Genomic DNA, 18,507 nt, shown 5'->3' with positions numbered 1-18,507 from the left:
GTGTGGGAGGTGAAGGGGCACATAGTGGAGTGGGTTTGGCTGCAGAGTGACAGCTGTGGTAGAAGCCCAGTACAGTTACTGGTACAGACCTGTCTTACAACTGGCAGCAGTGAGGGTCTGCCACAAGGGATGTGGGGTCATCTAGATTTCCAGTGTGGGGAGTAAATGAGACAGGCGCTCTGGTCTACCAGGACACTTTCCAGTTGCCTGCAGCACCATGGGGAATGTCCATGCTAACCTTCACTCAGCGGGGAATGAGCAGGTGACAAGAAGACAGGGAGCCATCTTCCACAGATGGATTGTTCCTGTTTTCATCTGTACCCTTTTCTTTTGGAGGCATGTGGTCTTCGTCTTAAGCTCGTGGGTTTAATTATTTTGATCCACCACTAGACTACAGCTGTTCAGTGTTCAGAGGAAAGATGTCTCTATTGGCAGCCTTCGAATTTCCAGTCCTGTTTTATGTTCATAACAGTATAATGACACATGGAGAAATTGGCTCATTTTTAATTGCTTTTTTTCTAGAAGGGTAAGACAGTATATCTCTAGCCTCCCTGATAGCAATATTTACTGAAGTCACTCCAAAGAAGAGTTGTTAATGCCAGATTTCAAATTACCTGCATAGCTTTGTTGTGGCATTATATAATAAGTTCATTACTATACAGAGCAGTTCTGCACAATTGACGTACACTACACTTTGCGTGATGACTAATTACCTGCTTGTGTTTATGGGCCTTCACTTCCAGATCTAAAATTTGCTGTTCTTCAATACTGAACACTAACTGCATGACAACCATGTGTCCCCTTTGACTTTAACTTTATCTGTATGTGTATATACATATATACCTCTGTATATTATAGAATTATGTAGAAAATTATAAGTTCTTTGATGGCAATATTGCCTTGCTTGGCTCCCACGCTGTAAAATGGATCCTTTAGCTCATATGTGTTTTGAAGACAATAATTCACACGTGTTTTGAAGTGATGGGATACTGCTGTACAGAGTGGTGTTGAAAGTATGTGAGCACTCTGATCATCAAAGTAAGGTTCATAGAAGTTTTGCAACTGAAGCACATTTCACACAAGTGAAGACAATACAACTTGAAAGTTGCTCACTGCATGAGTATTGTTCATTCTGTCCTCTGCATGAAGAAGAGCAGAAAGAGACTGTATAATTACAGACTTGTTGCATAATGCATATGCAGTGGAGGTTTTGCTGGAAACCTTAATTCCGTCACATCCTAAATACGGAGGGGATTTTTGCCAACATTTGTGGTGTTCCCTTTAATTACTAGGTGTATGATTTATTGACATGAATGGGCCTCAGTTCACTGGTTGTTTTCAAAGCAACCAAACCTGCACTTTTGGAACATGGTAAATTGTTGTTTTCCAACATCTGCAAAAATTACCACCTACAAGTGGTGAAATAGTGCTATTTAATCTGGAGGGGCTGGGTTTAAAATACAAAACCCCAAAGGTCATATTGCAGAATTTTATTTCAACAGCAAAGTAGCTGATGACAACAGCCAATTCCAGCTTTAAAGCTAGATCTGGTTTTGAAGTTGGCCCTGTTTTGAGCAGAACAGGTTGTGCTTAGATGACTGTCCCACCTTAATGTTTATGATTTTAGTTTATATCTCCTTAAACATACTTAACTACAGGGTATACCTAGAACTCTTAATGGTGTGAGTTTAATATCTATCATTGTGTGTCTTTGCTTGTATCTTTTGGTTTATTTTTTCTGAGGATATTGTTAGATTTACAGATACTGAATGAAAATAGCATGATACCTCTTGCACATATGACAGCACAAATGAATCAGCTTGTTAGAAATATGTGTTAGTGTTTTCAAGGTAAGTCTCTCTTCCCTATTGATATCTATTTTAAAAGTGATTAACATGTGCTCTGTTTCTTCCTGGAACATTTGACATCTCTCATTTTGGTTACTCAGTTTCTGCTACTTTTGTTTAGTCTCTTCCCATCATTATTAACAAGAGTTTTCTCCAGTAAATGAAGAACACAAAAACCTAAGTCATATGCATCCTTATAAACCTCTGCTTTTTTTACATATCGTACTTATATGTAATGTATGAATATTCCCAAGGCAGCTGCCTGTGTGCAGATGTTCTCAATTCTGTTTGTGTGGGTGCCACCACCAGCAGTGGCAATGAGAACGGTTTCTGGCCTGGTGACAATAGCCAAGTCATGTGCAGGCACAGGGGCAGCATCTGTCATCCCTCATTTAGAAAAAATGGAAAATAGGTAAAAACAAGCATATGCTCTTGTTCTAAACCTTCACATGCTTCACTGAGAAAGCCCTGACTGTGCGATGCTGCGTTCAAAGCTTTATGAAATGCAAGATGCATGCAGCTCAGTATGTGAAGATAGGAGAGCACTGGATGAAGACAGAATAAAAGCTTATTTTGCAGTGTAGAATGTGACTGTCTCTGCAGGTCTTTTCATTGGCCGTATTGTTTTCCTCTACTAGTCTTGGATTTTGCAGCTCCTGTGTTTATGCGTGTGATAGATGGAAGGAAACCACTGCTGGTTGCAAAGCCTTCCTTGCTATTCCCTTTGCATCGCACAGTGTAAGGTAGGGGTGCATATGTATTCCAGATAGGTATATAAGTACTAATCTTGTGCATGCTAAGGAGGAATACACCTGCTTCTAGTTCACTGTAGCGTCTTTGGGTAAAAAATTCCACTGGCTTGGTTAAATGTTGCAGTAGTCTGGAAATACAACTTAATACTCAAATTGCTTGTAATGTTTGTATTGTAGTGAGCATGCTGAGAGTTTTTGGAATTTGAACTCTAAATTGGTGGGAGGGGAGAGGTTGTAGTTATCTGGGGGTAGCTTGTGGAGCTGGGAGCAGCTGCAGCAACTCGGATGACCTTTGGAAACCTTTGGTGCATTATAGGTCCATAAAAACTATAGAAGGAAAAGCCCTTTCCTGCCAGCATGTGTCTTTGTGATCTTTGAGGCTTCCAGATATTCTCTGGGTCATTCCATAGGATAGTAGGGTCTCCTGGGCCTGAACATTTCCCCATTGTTCCACATACATTTTTCTTTTGCCCAATTTCTCTCATTTGTTAGCATAAAATAATATTATTAGGTTGTTAGTGCAGTGTGAGTTAAAACTTTGTAAACATCAAGAATTTGTAGCTAAAATGATCAATGCTGAGGCAAGGTAATGAAAGTATTTATGCTCACGTTATAGTAAAAAGGCAGTAATGTTTAAAATTGCATTGAACTGTAGCACACATGTAAATGATCTGATAAAATCAGATCAGTTCTTTCTGATTTTCACCTTTGAAACAGTGTAAGATAGAATTCCAGCATGGAAAATAAACAAGATTGGTTATTGGGGGCCTACAAGTAGTGTAAGATCTATCCATATTAGCATGGAAAATTTATCTGAAATTAAAATGTCAGTAAAAGCAATTTTAGTTAAAACTTCTCTATTTCCCACTTAAGTAATTTAATTAATACTCTAAACCTAATGTACCATGATTACTGTTGAGGAAACTATTGAGTTTCCAGGACACTGTTAAAAATAAAATATTTACTTGGATATCATGAAGAAAGCATGATCAAACTGTAAAACTTCATCCTGAGAGGCTGGTGTCTTCAGACTCCCAAGTCTGAAAGCTGGTTTTAAGTCTAGGTGTCTGCAGCTTCTGAGGGTAAGTGTTAAACTGAAGAATTATTGCTTTCCTTGCTGTAATGCTTCATTAAAGTTAGCTTTAAAAAGCATCTTTAATATTGTTTGTGATACTGGGAGTGAGGGAATGATTGGGTCTGCCCTTTGAACAGGGTGCTGGTTACAGTATGATACTTTTTTCTGTGTCTTAGCCAAGTAGTTGTATCTTTCAGTTGTAACTTCTTCAGCTGCTTTAATCGTATTGCTATTCATGCTGAAAACTTGCTCGTATTTCATTCATTCTAGCCTTAAAATGCAAAAATGTCCCAAATTCCTGGTATAACTTAAATCAGTTTGAGTTTCTGCATTATAGTGGTGGACCTGTAGCACCTGAGAACAGGACTTATTTCAGCAAATTATTCTGTCTCAGAATAAACTGCTTCCAGTTAATTCTCCTTTATCATAGGAAAATTAACTTCAGCTGCAATGTTAGTTTGACTTGTTTCTTTCTTAATATCAATTCATGGTCTTGTTTGCATAAATAATATGATATTTCAACAGAACAAGTTGAAACCATGGAAGGGGAGGAAAGGGTAAGTATCAACAGCGCCATTTACTCTTGCATCCTTCTTGAAAACAAATTATAGTCCAATTCTTTTTGCATGCCTGTATAAGGCAGATGTGCTCTCTGACTTAATAAATGAATTAGACTTTATGAAGAAATATTTGCCATCATTTTCAAAATGTTATATCTCTCTTTTTTCAGTGTATGCTTGAGCACAGTTTGCTGTTGCAACAGTTATTTTCCTTTACAGATCACTGTTGAATATGTTATGAAAATACAGAGAAACCTGCATGTTAAACTCCTGTTAAAAATAATTTATGATATTAAGCATACTTTTGAACAGCTAAAGTGAACTTGATTGGATCCTTTAATTAGATTGCTGATTAAAACTGACACTGCTCCAGCTATTTTACATTCTTTATTGAAAACTCGTAATACATCAAATCACTTGTGACTTAAACTGGGACTTCCGAAAGAAGGTGGAGATGTAAGGCTGTATGTATTAAAATTCTTCTTTTTTTTTTTTTTCTTTTTTTTTTTTTTTTTTCTCTGATCTATTCCTTCCCTAAATGCTTCTGTCAGTTCCAGAAGTACGCCCGTCTGCATCCCTGGTAGAACAAAGTGATTGCATCTTGTATCTTAATCGAGCTGCTTCAGACGTTAGCATCTGAGATCTTGGCAGAGCTGATGTTTTCTAGTAGCGGCTGCTTAAAACTATCATTATTGCCAAGACAGTGGATTCTACAGACCATATTCTTTACAACTACCTCTGTTTTTCCTTTAAATAATCCATCTATAGTTAACTTGCTGTGGTGCAAAAATCGTAGTCAAATAAACCAAAGTGAAATTGTGGAGTCTAAGGTGCTCTTAAGATATGGAGCTTAATTGACGCAGTGAAATGCAGGATCAAACATATATTTGGCTTCAAGTCAGAACAGAAATTGTATTGATTAAAAAATAATCACTAGCAAAAATACAAAACAACTGCTTGCAAATACCTACGTCTTTAGGACTTTGTTCTTATGGTCTTTTTTTTAGGATGTGGGTGCTGCTTCATCATGTAAATACTGATGGCACAGTCCAACAGGCAAGTGTTTCTTCTAGGGCTACTCCAAGAAGACGGTACATCATAGCAGTGGCATTTATTGTAGCTTCTCAAAGATTTTTCTGCAACTTGTAAATCAGGTTTTTTATTTGCTTTGCAATTATGTAGTCAGTGGCACAACTTGAGTTAGAACTGGGTAGTTCTAGGTCTTTGACACTCAGATTCTATGTTGAAAATAACCATGGTGTTTGCACTGTGTAATCCTCATTAGAAAGAAAGAGAACCTTTGTTCTTACCTTTCATGTGCTCTTAGCTTTGCCTAGTTATTCTTCCTTTTGATTCTGGCCTCAGGTTAATTTAACTCAATCGTAGGTCGTAGTTTATACTGGCAAAGAGTGTGGGAATGCAGTGGGATCACTGCTGAAATCACAGCCACCCACGTTTCTTCCTCACCCATTTTGGATGGAGGAGCTACTGAAATGAGTAAGACCTAGAAGGGGACATGGGGGAATTCCAGCATATGTTTGCCTTCCCCCCAGCAAAGCAAAAATCTACCAGTCACACACAAACTGGTGTTCCCCACTTTGTGTGTGCATGAAATAATAGAGAATCATAATTTATATGTGTGTGAGGCTGGAAGGGGGATTGATTCTGTCTTAATCACACTGTACCTGCAACAGCTGTAGAGCAGCTGTGGAGCAGAGATTAAGCTGGGAACAGCTATGGGAGAGAAGAAAAGGAACTGGAGGAGTGCGAGGAGGCGGACTAATAGCAAGACAGAGACAAACAGCATTTTGTGTCAGCTGATCATTACCGCTTGGAGGTACTGCTGTGTTCATCTGGTTTGGGAATTGCTGTGCAGATGTGGGCCCCTGTTGTTTAGAGTCCGGTTGTGCTTTTGAGGCTAACACCAGCTGTCTCTTGCCTTCATTTGTCCTGTATGTTTGTGTGTCTAACCTTTCACCAAAACCTGACTGTGAAGCACTGGCAAGTGCAAAGGAGAGATAACTAACTAGCAGGTTCATTCTTAAGAGATTTTATAAACATTACCTGTCATCACTTAGGAAGAGCATAACTCGGAGAGCATTAACAGCTGAAAAATGATGCTTATAGAAGAATGTTATTCTGGGATGGGTGGTTCTTCTACTTCTTCCTGCTTTTAGATGCTTTTTCATTAACATTTTAATTATTCTAAAAAAACACTACTGGAGCCGAGACAGATACTTTCTCTACTTGGTTTTCTGCAGTTTATCTAGATAAAACATTTATAGGATAATTTCCGAGTGTATATAATACCCTCTGTGAAGATACTGCCTTTTTAAATGAAAAAAATCTGCCATAGTTCAAAATATTTTAATTAGTTAAAAAAAAAATAGCACATTTAAGTCCTCATATTTTTAAATTTTCTTTAAACTCTCTAACATCCATGCTCTCTAAATAGATGCACCCATTTTGAAGATTAATTGTGCTAAACAGGAACATCTTTACAATGTGCAATTGATTTCAGAAACTCTTGGGAAGAGTCACAGGGGATTCTGGTAATAGTGTACATGATTTGTACTGCTGCTGTGTCAAGCCATAACATTTTCTTCTGACCCAGGGGTTATTCTCTGCCTTTTCTAGGAGATCAAATCATTAGATGGTGAGTTTGAAGTTATTCGTTGGTGCTGTCTCCAGAATGGCTGTGTTGACTTCTGCTTTTCTCTTAGGTTTGGGCATCTAAGTCTAGTTGATATTCCTTTATTGATACCACTCAGGATGCTGATTACTTCCTGAGAAAATATTCTTGATAAATGAGGAGGGTCATACTCCTCATCCTCTGACAAAGATTCAGCAAGACTTAAATTTTCAAGGGGAATGTGTGCCATTTTGTCATTCCCTTTCTCTATTGTGTATTGAGCTCAGCAGTTGTGTCGAACCTTGTGGATTGCTTGGTTTAAGTCAGAGTTGTTCTCTTCTGTAATGTGTTGGGTGGTTTTTTTTTTTATCCAGCTATGTCATCATCTTTAAAGCAGGCAACCCAAGGGCACAATGGCAATGGATTAAGTTCTAAGAGCCTGTGGCTAAGAATTGAAAACAGCCTTTTGGTGCTCAGCACAAAGGAAGGTGCTGCGGAGAATCCTTCTGGTTCATTAGGTCTATTGGCATCATTGCTTTCAGATGTTACTTATAAAAGTTGCCATGTTGAATATTTGATAGTCACTCTTACTCCCCCTTCTTGCTCCACATCTACCTCTGCAAGAAGTTCTACCTTTAAAAGTGGAAAACACCACAAAAGTATTTATTCAATCAAAAAATCTTGAATTCAGAAATCAAAACAAACTGTTGGTGAGAGTTCAGTGCAGGAGTTTACGGAGCCAGACCAAATTTTTTTTTCCCCTAAATAATCAAGGAGAGAAAATTGATTGAACTGTATCAGGTTTATTCTTTGTTAACCTGTATTAACAAAGAATGCTTTCAAGTATCATTTTTTAATCTATAGCCTTAAAAATCGTACAAAGAGAACAACCCACTACACATTTCAGCTAGTCTTTCATATATGTTCTCTTTTGTGTTCAGTGCCCTCTGTACGTACAGCCTGAGAGCTGCATGGTGGCAGCGTGGGCTGGGGGCATTGCTAGTAGCCATAGAAATCAATCCTGTGACTTCAGCCTTTGATAAAGTGGCAGTGCAAGAGCACTTCCATTTTCTTTCTGCTTGGCTTGCTTTCTGTTACAGGCAATAGTCAGAGTTGTCTAGAACATTAATTTATGAAAGCTAATGTTGCTTCTTTGTTCCACTTCATTTCCTTTGGCTCTTACCAGACTTTGAGAGGAAAAAGCTAACCTCAGTGCAGGTACATGGAAGTAAAGAGAAGTAGACCTAAGAGCTGTTTGAGATCAGCCTACACACTTAAAATGAGGTTTTTTTTGTTTTTTGTTTTTTCTCCAATCTCAAATCCTCTAGCTGAGAGGGTAAAGCTGCTTTGAGGAGAAAATCATCTTTAGATTCTAAGCGAATGATAAAATGTATCTCTAAACTGCAGTTAATTATTAAAGCCTATGACAGGTGATAACCATTTCACCAATATCACTTGAAATGAGATTAGCGGAGTAAGCCAGTGTTGAAGTGAGGCTAGGTTGCTCTCTAAGTACAATAAAGCAATCATAGGTAAGGATTTAAGGGTGGCTTTTATGCTATATTTGTTACTTTAATGATTAAAAATAGGTTTGTAGTCTCCCAATTCTCTTAGAATTTCTTGGTGTTCGGGGATTTTTGGTTTGGTTCTTTTGTTGTTGTCTCTTTTTATTAAGGTGCCTGCTACTGGATAATAGACTTGCTCATTGTAGTGGAAAAACTTAATTTCCAAACACACATAGAGATTATTTATGGCCAAAACCACCTCTTAATACAGAGGGCCAGCATTGAATGTAATTAAATCCCGTAGAAATCAGTTGTCCCTCAGTGGAAATCCAATAGCATTGCGCCTAGATCTTATTGTAAAATTAGAGAAGTAGCATTCAGGTGATGTGTGGGGAGAGGACACCAAGCGTAGTGCAAAATACTCGTATGGCACCCTGAATCGTTGAGGGAACAAACTCAGTAAACTGATGATTTTAGCAATGCTAAATGACTTTCACACCATTGTCTACAATCTAGGTGTTCAAAAGGGTTTCTGCTTTTTGTAGTATAGTGGATTGGGGCTTCAGAGTACAAAGACCATCAAATGCACTATCTCTTGAAGTCATGAGCTGTTTAAAATGTAACTGGTTGAAGATGCCATCTGGTGGTATGTGCTTGGTATGTCTGGCTGCTTCCTGATGTACCTTCCATAAAGGCCATATGTTCTTTAATGTGCAAGAGAGAAAGAGTAGCCGTTACAGTAAGGCCAGAACTCAAAGGTCTCCAGTTGTTGCTATAGCCACAGTCTGGAAAACTACCACAAGCGTGTGAGAGAAGACAAGCAATCAATGCAAGTCAGCCTTTTATTTTGAAGTCTGATTTTCTAAAATAACATTTGGGGAAAATTTCAGGTTATCTTACTTGGGGAGGCAGTGAAAAATAAACTAGGTTTGTGTTGATTTGAAGTGGCGATGAAATGATGATCTGCCACCTCTGCTTGGTGCAGATTTTTATGGCAGAAGGAAGTGCGTCTCAGCTGCATAATCAAAAATTCTAAGTTCATGCATGAATTACACAGAACAAGATTTGATCATGTTCTAAAACCTCAAGGTCTGTATTTCTTTTTTTAATCTGTAAGAATATCAGGAATATGAATATCATCTTTCCTAGTTCTTATCTAAAGCTTTTTTCTTTGAGAAGAGCTTGTAAGGTCTAACATTAATTCAATGAGTAAAGGTTAAAACTTTGTAGCAATAGCAGTTATTCACTGTGCTATTGAAGCTAAATTACTCACTTTACCTAGTTTGAACAAAGTCAAAGCATTAGTCTGCCAAAAGACGTCTATCTTCTCTTACATTTGCAGGTTCTTCTGCTCTTATTTCATCACATGCTTTCCTTAAAGCATCAGTAACTTCCTCTCCAAACTACAGCTTTCTTTTCAGCATAGGGTTTCATTCAGTAATGAAGATAATGTTATTTTTATTATGTTCTTCCTACATGAAGCCCTTTCCTTAAAATTACAGAATAATTTAGGTTGGCTGGCCCGAGCTTCAAAGATAGATCAGGGCTAAATTCTACCACCTCTTTTCTCAACTAATCCATCTTCTTCCTTCCAACTTGCACACATTCCTCCTTCCTCTTAACACCAGGTTTCTGAACAGACATCCTACTGTTCCAACTGTGTAGTGAGGGAGGAAAGTTAACTCCTTACAGGAGCCATCATATTCTTTAAGCATCAAGACTGTCCCTCTTAATGTCTGTTGTGTTTCATCAATTATCCACATTGTCTGTTTTGCTCCAAGAACCCTGGTGACTCATCTGAGCTCAAACAGTCAGACAGTTTCATGCTAAGCCTCAAACACTTCTTCGACTCTTCGTAGAAGGAGGGCCATATGCAGCTCCTTCTCCCAATTTTTTTTTTCTTTTTTTTTCCCCCTTGGTGACTTTATTCTTGAAAAATCTGGCATTGGAAGAGTTGTTCTCTGAGCATCGAGTTGTCTGGCTTTTCTCGAGACCAGGTCCTTCCACATGTGCTTCCTGGGACAGGCAGTGTTGACATTTCAGCTGTCATTAAGAGCTATTTTACTCTGTAGTGCCCAACTGATGATTATGCCCCATTAAGCTCACCAAAATGTGCAGAGTAGAGCGTGGTGTTCAGAGGCTGTTTTGAGTGCCTGCAGCTGCCTCATTTGTACCCTTCTTGGCCACCTACCCTCTCTGTTCGCCTCTGGACTCACAAAGCATTGCTTATGCAGGACTTGGAAGAAAGAGTAATAATGAGGATCCATCTACCTGATGTATCATTGTCCCAGTTGAAACCTTGGCCTCAGTGATAGATAATACTTAAAATATGATTTTTGTGTCCTCAGGAGTATCCAGGTATAGAAGCGGACTTGCAAAAAAATCTGGCTGGTACCTTTGTTCCAGTCTGAGGAATTCTGAGGCCCAGATCTCTTCAAACTTTTGGAAGTGTTTCTTTTAAGTCCTGTTAGTATTTTGGGGTGTAGGGGTGTAAAAATGTACCTCCCCAAATCGTCCTGTTTCTAGTTGCAAGAAATCAGTTCGTACTGACCAGAGCTTTGTGGAAAATACAGAAGCTAATGTATAGAATTTTTGATTTTGGTGTCTGTTCTGCTGCATTTCCATTCTTGTGAACTAGAAACCTTTCCAGTAAAACAAGCATTTATATCTAGAGTATATATTCTACGTGATCTCAAAGCCCAATTGTTATAGCTGATAAATATGTTGTGTGGGTGCTGTATCAGTTGTGAGGCTCTGGTATATTTGCATGCATACCGGGAATCATATAATTAACCACATTAAACTGAGTAACACACAGCCTCCCCATTGTTTCTCTTTATGGGTGTAATTAGATGCTGAGAGAACTATAGCAGGAAATAGGAACAGTTTCCTCCTGCCACCCCTCAAACAAGTTTTCAGTTCCAATTAAAATAAATTACATTTTCAACCAGAAGAGATTACTCACATGATATCTGTGTCGTTTAGAAACAGGCACAAAGAGCCTGGTGTAAAGGTAAATATTAGAAAGGAGAAGGCGGGGGAGAATAGTTTAGAGGTCCTAACCAATAGGAATTCAAAAGCTGATTCTTTGAATTGCTCAGTTTCACTTCAGTGAGAAATGTCTACTAGGGGTTGAGTAACGGGAGGGGGGGAAGCCTCCTCTCAAGATTTGAGGTACTGGAGATTTCTTTAGTTTAACTATATGATGGGCTTGGACACTTTGACTGAAAAGTAAATTTTATAGTCTTGTATATTTATTAAAAAAAACCAAAACGTTTATGAGACTATTTAAGGAAGAAATAATATATGACACTTTCTGCCCAACACCTTCCTATTTTGATCTGTCAGATGTTCTGAGTGTGTATCTTTTCCTGCACTGCTGTGGCAATAGGACTTGCAAAAACAAAGAGAAGAAAACCCTTCATTATGATGTAGTTAGGTGGAAGGAGAGGATTTTTAAAGTATTATTTTTGCTGAAACACCATGTGTTTCATGTCACAAATTAAACAGTTTGGTTTTAAAAGTATCAATAGGAAATGAGAATTAAAAAAAACATAGTGAAAATCACATGAAAAAGAAAAAGCCTCATCTTTGGGGCTATTGTTAAGTTTAAGACTAAGATTATATTTGCATTCTTAATAAGCTGTGTCAGGGAAACCAGCGATCAACTTGGCACATGTTGTCCTTTCATCCTTTTCCTGGGGATAAGAGGATGGGTAAGTGGTATGAGAAAGATTATTTGAGAGATGAGAAATTCCTGATTCTCCATTATCATCATACACTTCCAGTAACTTTTAGATCTTCTGATAGACATTATAACAAATGATGGCTGTCCTCTTAGCTGAATTATGTAGAAAAACTTATGCTACGGTGCAGGAAAATTCGTGTCTCCTGGCCTTTTCTTAAGTGTTGTGGCTCTTTAAGATGGTTTAAACATAGTTGTGAAGAACCATATAATTAGTATATTAATATCACTATGTTCCATGTGTGAAAAGTCTTCATTTCAGCGGCTGCTTAGTCTGGGTCTCCATGGTACCTGCTATGTACATTACTTCAATACACTAATCAAACCATGAAGGGCATGGGCTCTGCAGCCTGACAAGTACAATATTTTGGAGGTTACGGCTGATATACTGAATATCTTGATTAAAGATACAGAAAACCAAGAAATTTTAACGTAACGTAGTTTGTGGATAGAAAAGCAGAGTTGGAGAAACTAACTGATCGATCTATGCTTTGGATCCATTGGAGTTTGGAGCTACCTCAGCTACCATCTTCAGAATGGCTTATTTTGTGAAGTTTAGTATAAAGATGATAATGTAGTTCTGGACTGAAAATCTGAGCTGCATTTGGAAGCAGTTCATGTCTCTGCAATTGTGTGGTAAACTTTGAAGTAAAAGCATTGCGATGACAATTCAATTGGAAAATTAACTACACAATATGGAAGATAGCTTATTCTTCTGCCACTTCTTCCCTATCCTTTCATCTACAAAAGTAGTGTAATTCCTGGCAATCTTCTTATTTTCTCTTCAATTTTCCAGTGTCCTTAATGATATTGGAAAAAGTACAAGTCTTAATTGCTTCCTTTTTTGAGATATATGAAGAGATTGCTCTTCATATCTTTTTTTTTTTTTTTAACATGCACTGTTGCTTTTTTGAGTTTGAAGTTAAAATGCTGAGACAGTTTTGTAAAATTGGCTGTAATAGTAAATTTGGCTCATTACGTAAGGAATTTAGAGCATGTTCTTGTGCTGCCTCTGCTGTTAGCTTGCCAGCCACATAACTGCAAATATCCTTTCTGGCCTGACGCAGTCCCCAAATTATTAAGCTAATGCCACTATACATACTGTCGGTTGAAAAGAACGAAATAAGTTCTGCGGGAGATGTTTTCTCAGGTGAGCAGAGCTGGGCATCTAGGTCCTCCATTTTGCTTTAGCCTCCTGAATAGCTGAGCCCCGTGTAAGTAACCCTTTCCTCCAGTGTGGTTGTTGGCTGCTCTCTTGGAGGACTGGGGACTGTGCTGTGACCTTGCTGGCTGGCTATCCTCTCCCTCTGGGCCCAGCAGCTCCTCCAGACCCATGCTCAGCCGTTCCAGCAAGCAAAACCCACTGAAATCTAACCTGGCAAAAATCACATGATTAAATCTAGTGCTTGGCTTTTTGCTGGGTTAGTCTGCTGAAGCAGTTCATTTTGCTTGAGGATGTCTGAGACCAGGAACTGGAGCAAGGGAGTAAGGGGGACTGCGATGGTGAGGAGCATGATTAGCTGAGACTGCCATAAACCCTCAGGCTGAAATTACATTTGCTTATTAGGGAAGCCGAAGGCACCCTGTCATTTCTTTGAAATATTTTCCTCAGGAAATTATAAATACCAGTACCTGGTAAAGTCAAGTCAAATGTATAATCTGAGCATGCTTAAAATGCATAGCCAAAGCATGTAATGCTTTTTTAATTTTCTTATGGTATGATTTTTAAATGATAAGAGAAATGCCACATTTCTTAAAGTAATTTGCTATAGTCCTTTACATTGCTACTGTATGGAAAATCTGCTGATTTTTTTTCTGAGCATTGCAGAATAATCATAGATGCAATACTTGAGTCATCCTGTGTCAAATGGACTGTGATGCTTTGTCATCAAGAAATTCAGTACAGCATGATGCTTCTTTGCTATGATTTCTATCTGGTAGATAGGCCTAAATTATACGTGTGAAATTTGCTCAAAAGACGAAAATGTTGTATTTGTTTTCATTGAAATAATTCTCTGTGGAATCAGTGTAATGGAGGACAACTGTTCACTCCTAGGCTTAAAGAAAATCTGAAATCAGTATGCATGTACACACAAGATACAATGCTTACACTTATTTTGAGTTGGGTTTCATGCACTTGTGTGTATATGTGCACACATACTGCATTCTATCCTGGTGAAGCATTGGACAGCGCATACATTTGATGTAGATTTTAAAAGATATTTGAAATGTTTACAGTAAATAAGCTATCATTCTTTTTCAGAAGTAGCAACACTGCTTATGCCAGTGCTCAAAAATATGGCTTGTTTTGCAGTTGTGTTTGTTACTAGTGTACTAAATATGAGCTGATTATATACTAGATATAACTCTCGATGAGAGGTGCCTGTACTCCATTTTGCTGCAGTCTTCCCAAGGTTTTGAATTCTATCCTTGCAAGTTTCACGTTGTTGTACTCCAAGGAGTGTCAGTTATTAAAAAAGTAAATTCTGGTGCTTTAGCATCCATTTGCTATTTTTTCTCTGTTTCAATCATCAAGTCTGCTTATAAAGACTTATAAATTTCTTTTGTCTCTGGTGATAAATGGTCTTCTGCTGGCTCTTGGTTGTATTCTCTTTATGCCATCCTTAAAAGAAGCCAGCTACCCATGTGTGAGGAGTGCTAACATTTATTTAACTTTGTATTTAGTTCTGGTGGGAAGCTTTTAGCTGTATTCTTCATCTAGGCTGTGGAGACCTGATGTGGTGATTTTTTTGATGTTGTCTCTTCCTCCCTCTGTATTTTCCTTTTGGAGAATCTTAAGTGGTTGATGTGGTGTTCCCAGCCTTCCTGGGATGGCCACCCAACATCGTCTGTTTCTACTTCATGTTTGGGTGAACATGAATAATGGGGCTGAGAATTACTTAAGTCTGGGTTTGTTGTTGGTTTGGGAGTTTGGTTTGGTTTTTTTTGTTGGTTTGGTTGGTTGGGTTTTGGGGTTTTTTTTGGGTTTTGGTTTTGGGTTGTTTGGGTTTTTTTTGTTGGTTCATTTGTTTGTTTTAATTTTATTTCTATTTAAAACCCATTTTGTTTCACCAGAACCTTTTCCTGAGAGTATGGTGGAGGGGGGGGGAATGGAACTTTCCATTCCCACATTCTCTCAGGTATTCTCTTCTTAGATGAGAAGATGGTCACTCTCAAACAAGAAAAATCTAAATCACTCAAATTTCTGTTTCTTAAAAGCATCATGCAGTATGTTTTTGGAGCAATTTGTGCTGTACTAAGTTGTCTCATATTGCAAGCACAGCGGCGCCTTTGCCTTGTCAAAAGCCCTGTGCAGGTTCTCGTCCCGTCATCTTCCTCTGCAACTCTTTTCCACATCAGCTTGCAAAGCTGTCTGTGACTCTCTGTTCAGTCCTGTCCCTGCTTTCTCAACACATCTGGCTTTGGCTCTTCCCATTGTTTCTCTTTGCTCTATCTGGAGCTCCCTTCCTCTTTTGGTCACTTGCTTTCCTCAGAAACACATGAAATTGGTGCAAATTTTTACTTTATCTTGGCTGTCCTTTAAATGCTGTGACTAAGGGCTGGTATATGGAAATGCAGAACTTCCTCTGAAAGTTTCTTAGAGTGCTGAAACTGAGCTGCAGATTTTTGATACCAGTATGCCAGTTCTGTATCAGCTGCCATGGTTCATGTGTGAGATTTAAAACATCAGGGTCCCCCTGCAGAAGGGAGAGATCTTTCACCAACAGAGTAAACTCAAAAGTCTAAAGCTGGGATCAGGGTAATAATCCCAGGCCAGCCTTTGAAGGTCAGGTTTGCCCTTAGTTTCCCTTTGAAGTCTGGGGAATGTCTTGGAGGCAGAATGGAGGCTAGATGGCCAAGATGCCCTCTCTCTGGATGTAAGCAGGTGTCTTGGGAAGTCCCAAGGCATATGACGCCCCTCCGACTGCTAGAAGAAACTTCCTTCCCTCACCTATAGCTGGTGTCGTATTTTGCAAGGCAGGTAGTTATATATACAGCAATGCAAAAGGCCCATTATAAACAGTTGAAAGGACTTGGATTTAAAAAGAAAGAAGAAAAACCATTTCCCATTTTAGTTTTGCCTTTAATCCAGATCACTTCAATAGGCTCATTTACAGTGAATCCCACAGAGTTGCCTTACTATCTGTTGAGTATCCATCTGCATGAAGGAAACCCAGAGTTTCAGTTTGAAAACAAGCTGTTTAAATTCACTCCTGGCTGTGAGGGAATGGGAAGATGCATTAGTTAATCTGTGTTTGTTAAAAGATTTTAATAAGTTCTGGGAAAAGATGCAACATTGCTTGAAGAAACAAACCAACCAACCAACCAAGAACAACAACAAAAAAAAGCAAAACAAACAAACAAAAAGGGCAAAATTTTCATGTAAGGAAGAATGTCTCTTCCCTCAAGGAAAATGGGGTCTGCTTTAGATGAGTTGGGGGTGATTGTTTTTAAAAATACTTCTGTTCACGAAGCAGCTTAAATTTCTTACAGCTCTCATCTCAGACTTACGAGTTGTACAGCTTTGAAATTTAAACAGATAAACTACAGTAACCCTTGGCTGGACTTGAAACTTTTAGGTCTTTTTTTCGGCTTCTTGTATCCCATAGTATGAAATACAGTTTGTCTGCATTGGTAACACTAGCAGTAATACTACAAGTGCTGGAATACTGCTATGTTGTGATTTTAGACACTACATCCAAGGTAGACTGCAGTAATGGATGTGGCACTACTGAAGTATCTAGTATAATATATCACTTAAAGGAATATTAAGTGGTCTTTTTTCCACTGGATTTGGATATTAAAAGACCTTGTTTTGCTCTGTAATTGGGCATGCGTGTTTTCTGCTCCCCACTCAGGAAGAATCAACTTCCAATTCATTTACTGAGGATGGCTTTTGAAATAAGAACATCAGCAAACACCATTTGCTGCAGTTCTCAAAGGAAATGTAAAGCTTGGCCCTCTGCTTAACAGGGCGACTGCTGTTAATCCTGAGTGATGATTGTCACTGTAGTTAAGATTTCATAACTAGGCTGAGTATTTGCTGAGGAGAGGTTTTATATAGGGAGCTCTGGTCTCAGGGATGGCTTATGGGCTCTGTACCCGTGTGCACTGTGACAGAGCAGAGCAGAAATCTCTCCCGTGTCACTGCTTATATTTGCAGAGCTTTCATCTGTGCTTTTATTTACTCACGACATTTTGTTCCAAATATTTTGTCAGGAAAGCACCTTTTTATGTGTCTCCTAATTTTGCAATTGACTATCTGCAAATAAGGTTGAAATAGATATTATTTAGGTTACTCGTTGTCCCAAGGCTCTGTACAGCCTGCCTGCTTTGGTGTTTCTAGAAGTCAGAGAAAGTTATAGTGAGTTCTGTTTAATCGTTTATTCCATGAGGTAGCTACGATATGTAGCAATAAATATCACAGAGAACTAGGCATTAATGATGTGTTGGTTCCTATATTAGTACCAACTTTTTCTGGAATCTAATGTGCCTTTTCCATTCCTTATTTTATTTGTTAGCTTATTATATACTGCTTGGGCAGACCAATTGCTCTTCGTAGCTGTTTGCTGTTCTTACCCTTAGCAGCTCGTAGGCAGCTGCTTTTTTTTGCTTTGTAACAACATCAGCTATGGAAGTGACCACTTGTATTAGTACCTAACACAATTCAGGATGGCTGTATTTCTGTAGCACTGAACATCTTGCTTGTAGTGTTATTTTTGTCACTGGATTGTTTCCAGAAGGATAAGAAAATGGTTATTTCTGCTAGACTGAGTTGAGCCTGTGGTAGCTGGGTTGAGCTGTCAGCCTTTAGCACCAGAGGCTATAGGGACTGCAATGATGGCTGATGACTGTTGTGATTGTGCCAGTGGCACTGCACCTTCATCCAACAGTTTTGATGGAAGGGCAAAAGGGTGGGTACATAGTAATCACTGGGAAACATAATTTATTGGTTAATAAACTAATTAGAAGTTCTCTAAGGAAAGCTACTTCTAAAGAGCAAAACAATTTTATTCCTGCAGTTGACCTGGGAAGAACATGAGGTCAATGTGTTTCTTCCTTAGTCTAAACATGCCTAGTGGTATTGCTTTTTGGCATGTTGCTATTACCCTTCCTTAACATTGGGGTTAAGCACAGTCAGAGATTGCAAATGATGTTTTACAGTGTTTGGTATAGTTGCTTCAGAACAGATGAACCCTCAGTGGTATTTAACCACTGTTTTTTATTGTGTTTGTTAATAGCACTTAGGCATCTCTCTCTGTATGTATGTTTTATTAGTTCTGTTTGTTTGGGCTGCTGCTTCTTACCAGCACAGATTAAGAGTTAAAGAATGACCTGATTCAGATGCTGCGTTGGAAATGAATTTGAAAGAAATGCACACTTCTGGGAA

At 38.6% G+C, this 18,507-nt stretch overlaps 1 protein-coding gene across 2 annotated transcripts in view; it reads left to right on the top strand.

Moving 5' to 3' along the window:
• Window positions 1-18,507, top strand: part of PPP3CA (protein phosphatase 3 catalytic subunit alpha) — a 187,861-nt gene that overhangs the window by 81,275 nt on the left and 88,079 nt on the right. The window lies entirely within an intron of this gene.

The sequence above is a fragment of the Strigops habroptila genome, chromosome 7 (genome assembly GCF_004027225.2).
Source record: "Strigops habroptila isolate Jane chromosome 7, bStrHab1.2.pri, whole genome shotgun sequence".
NCBI lineage: Eukaryota > Metazoa > Chordata > Aves > Psittaciformes > Psittacidae > Strigops > Strigops habroptila.
This window is presented reverse-complemented; position numbering and strand designations above follow the sequence as displayed.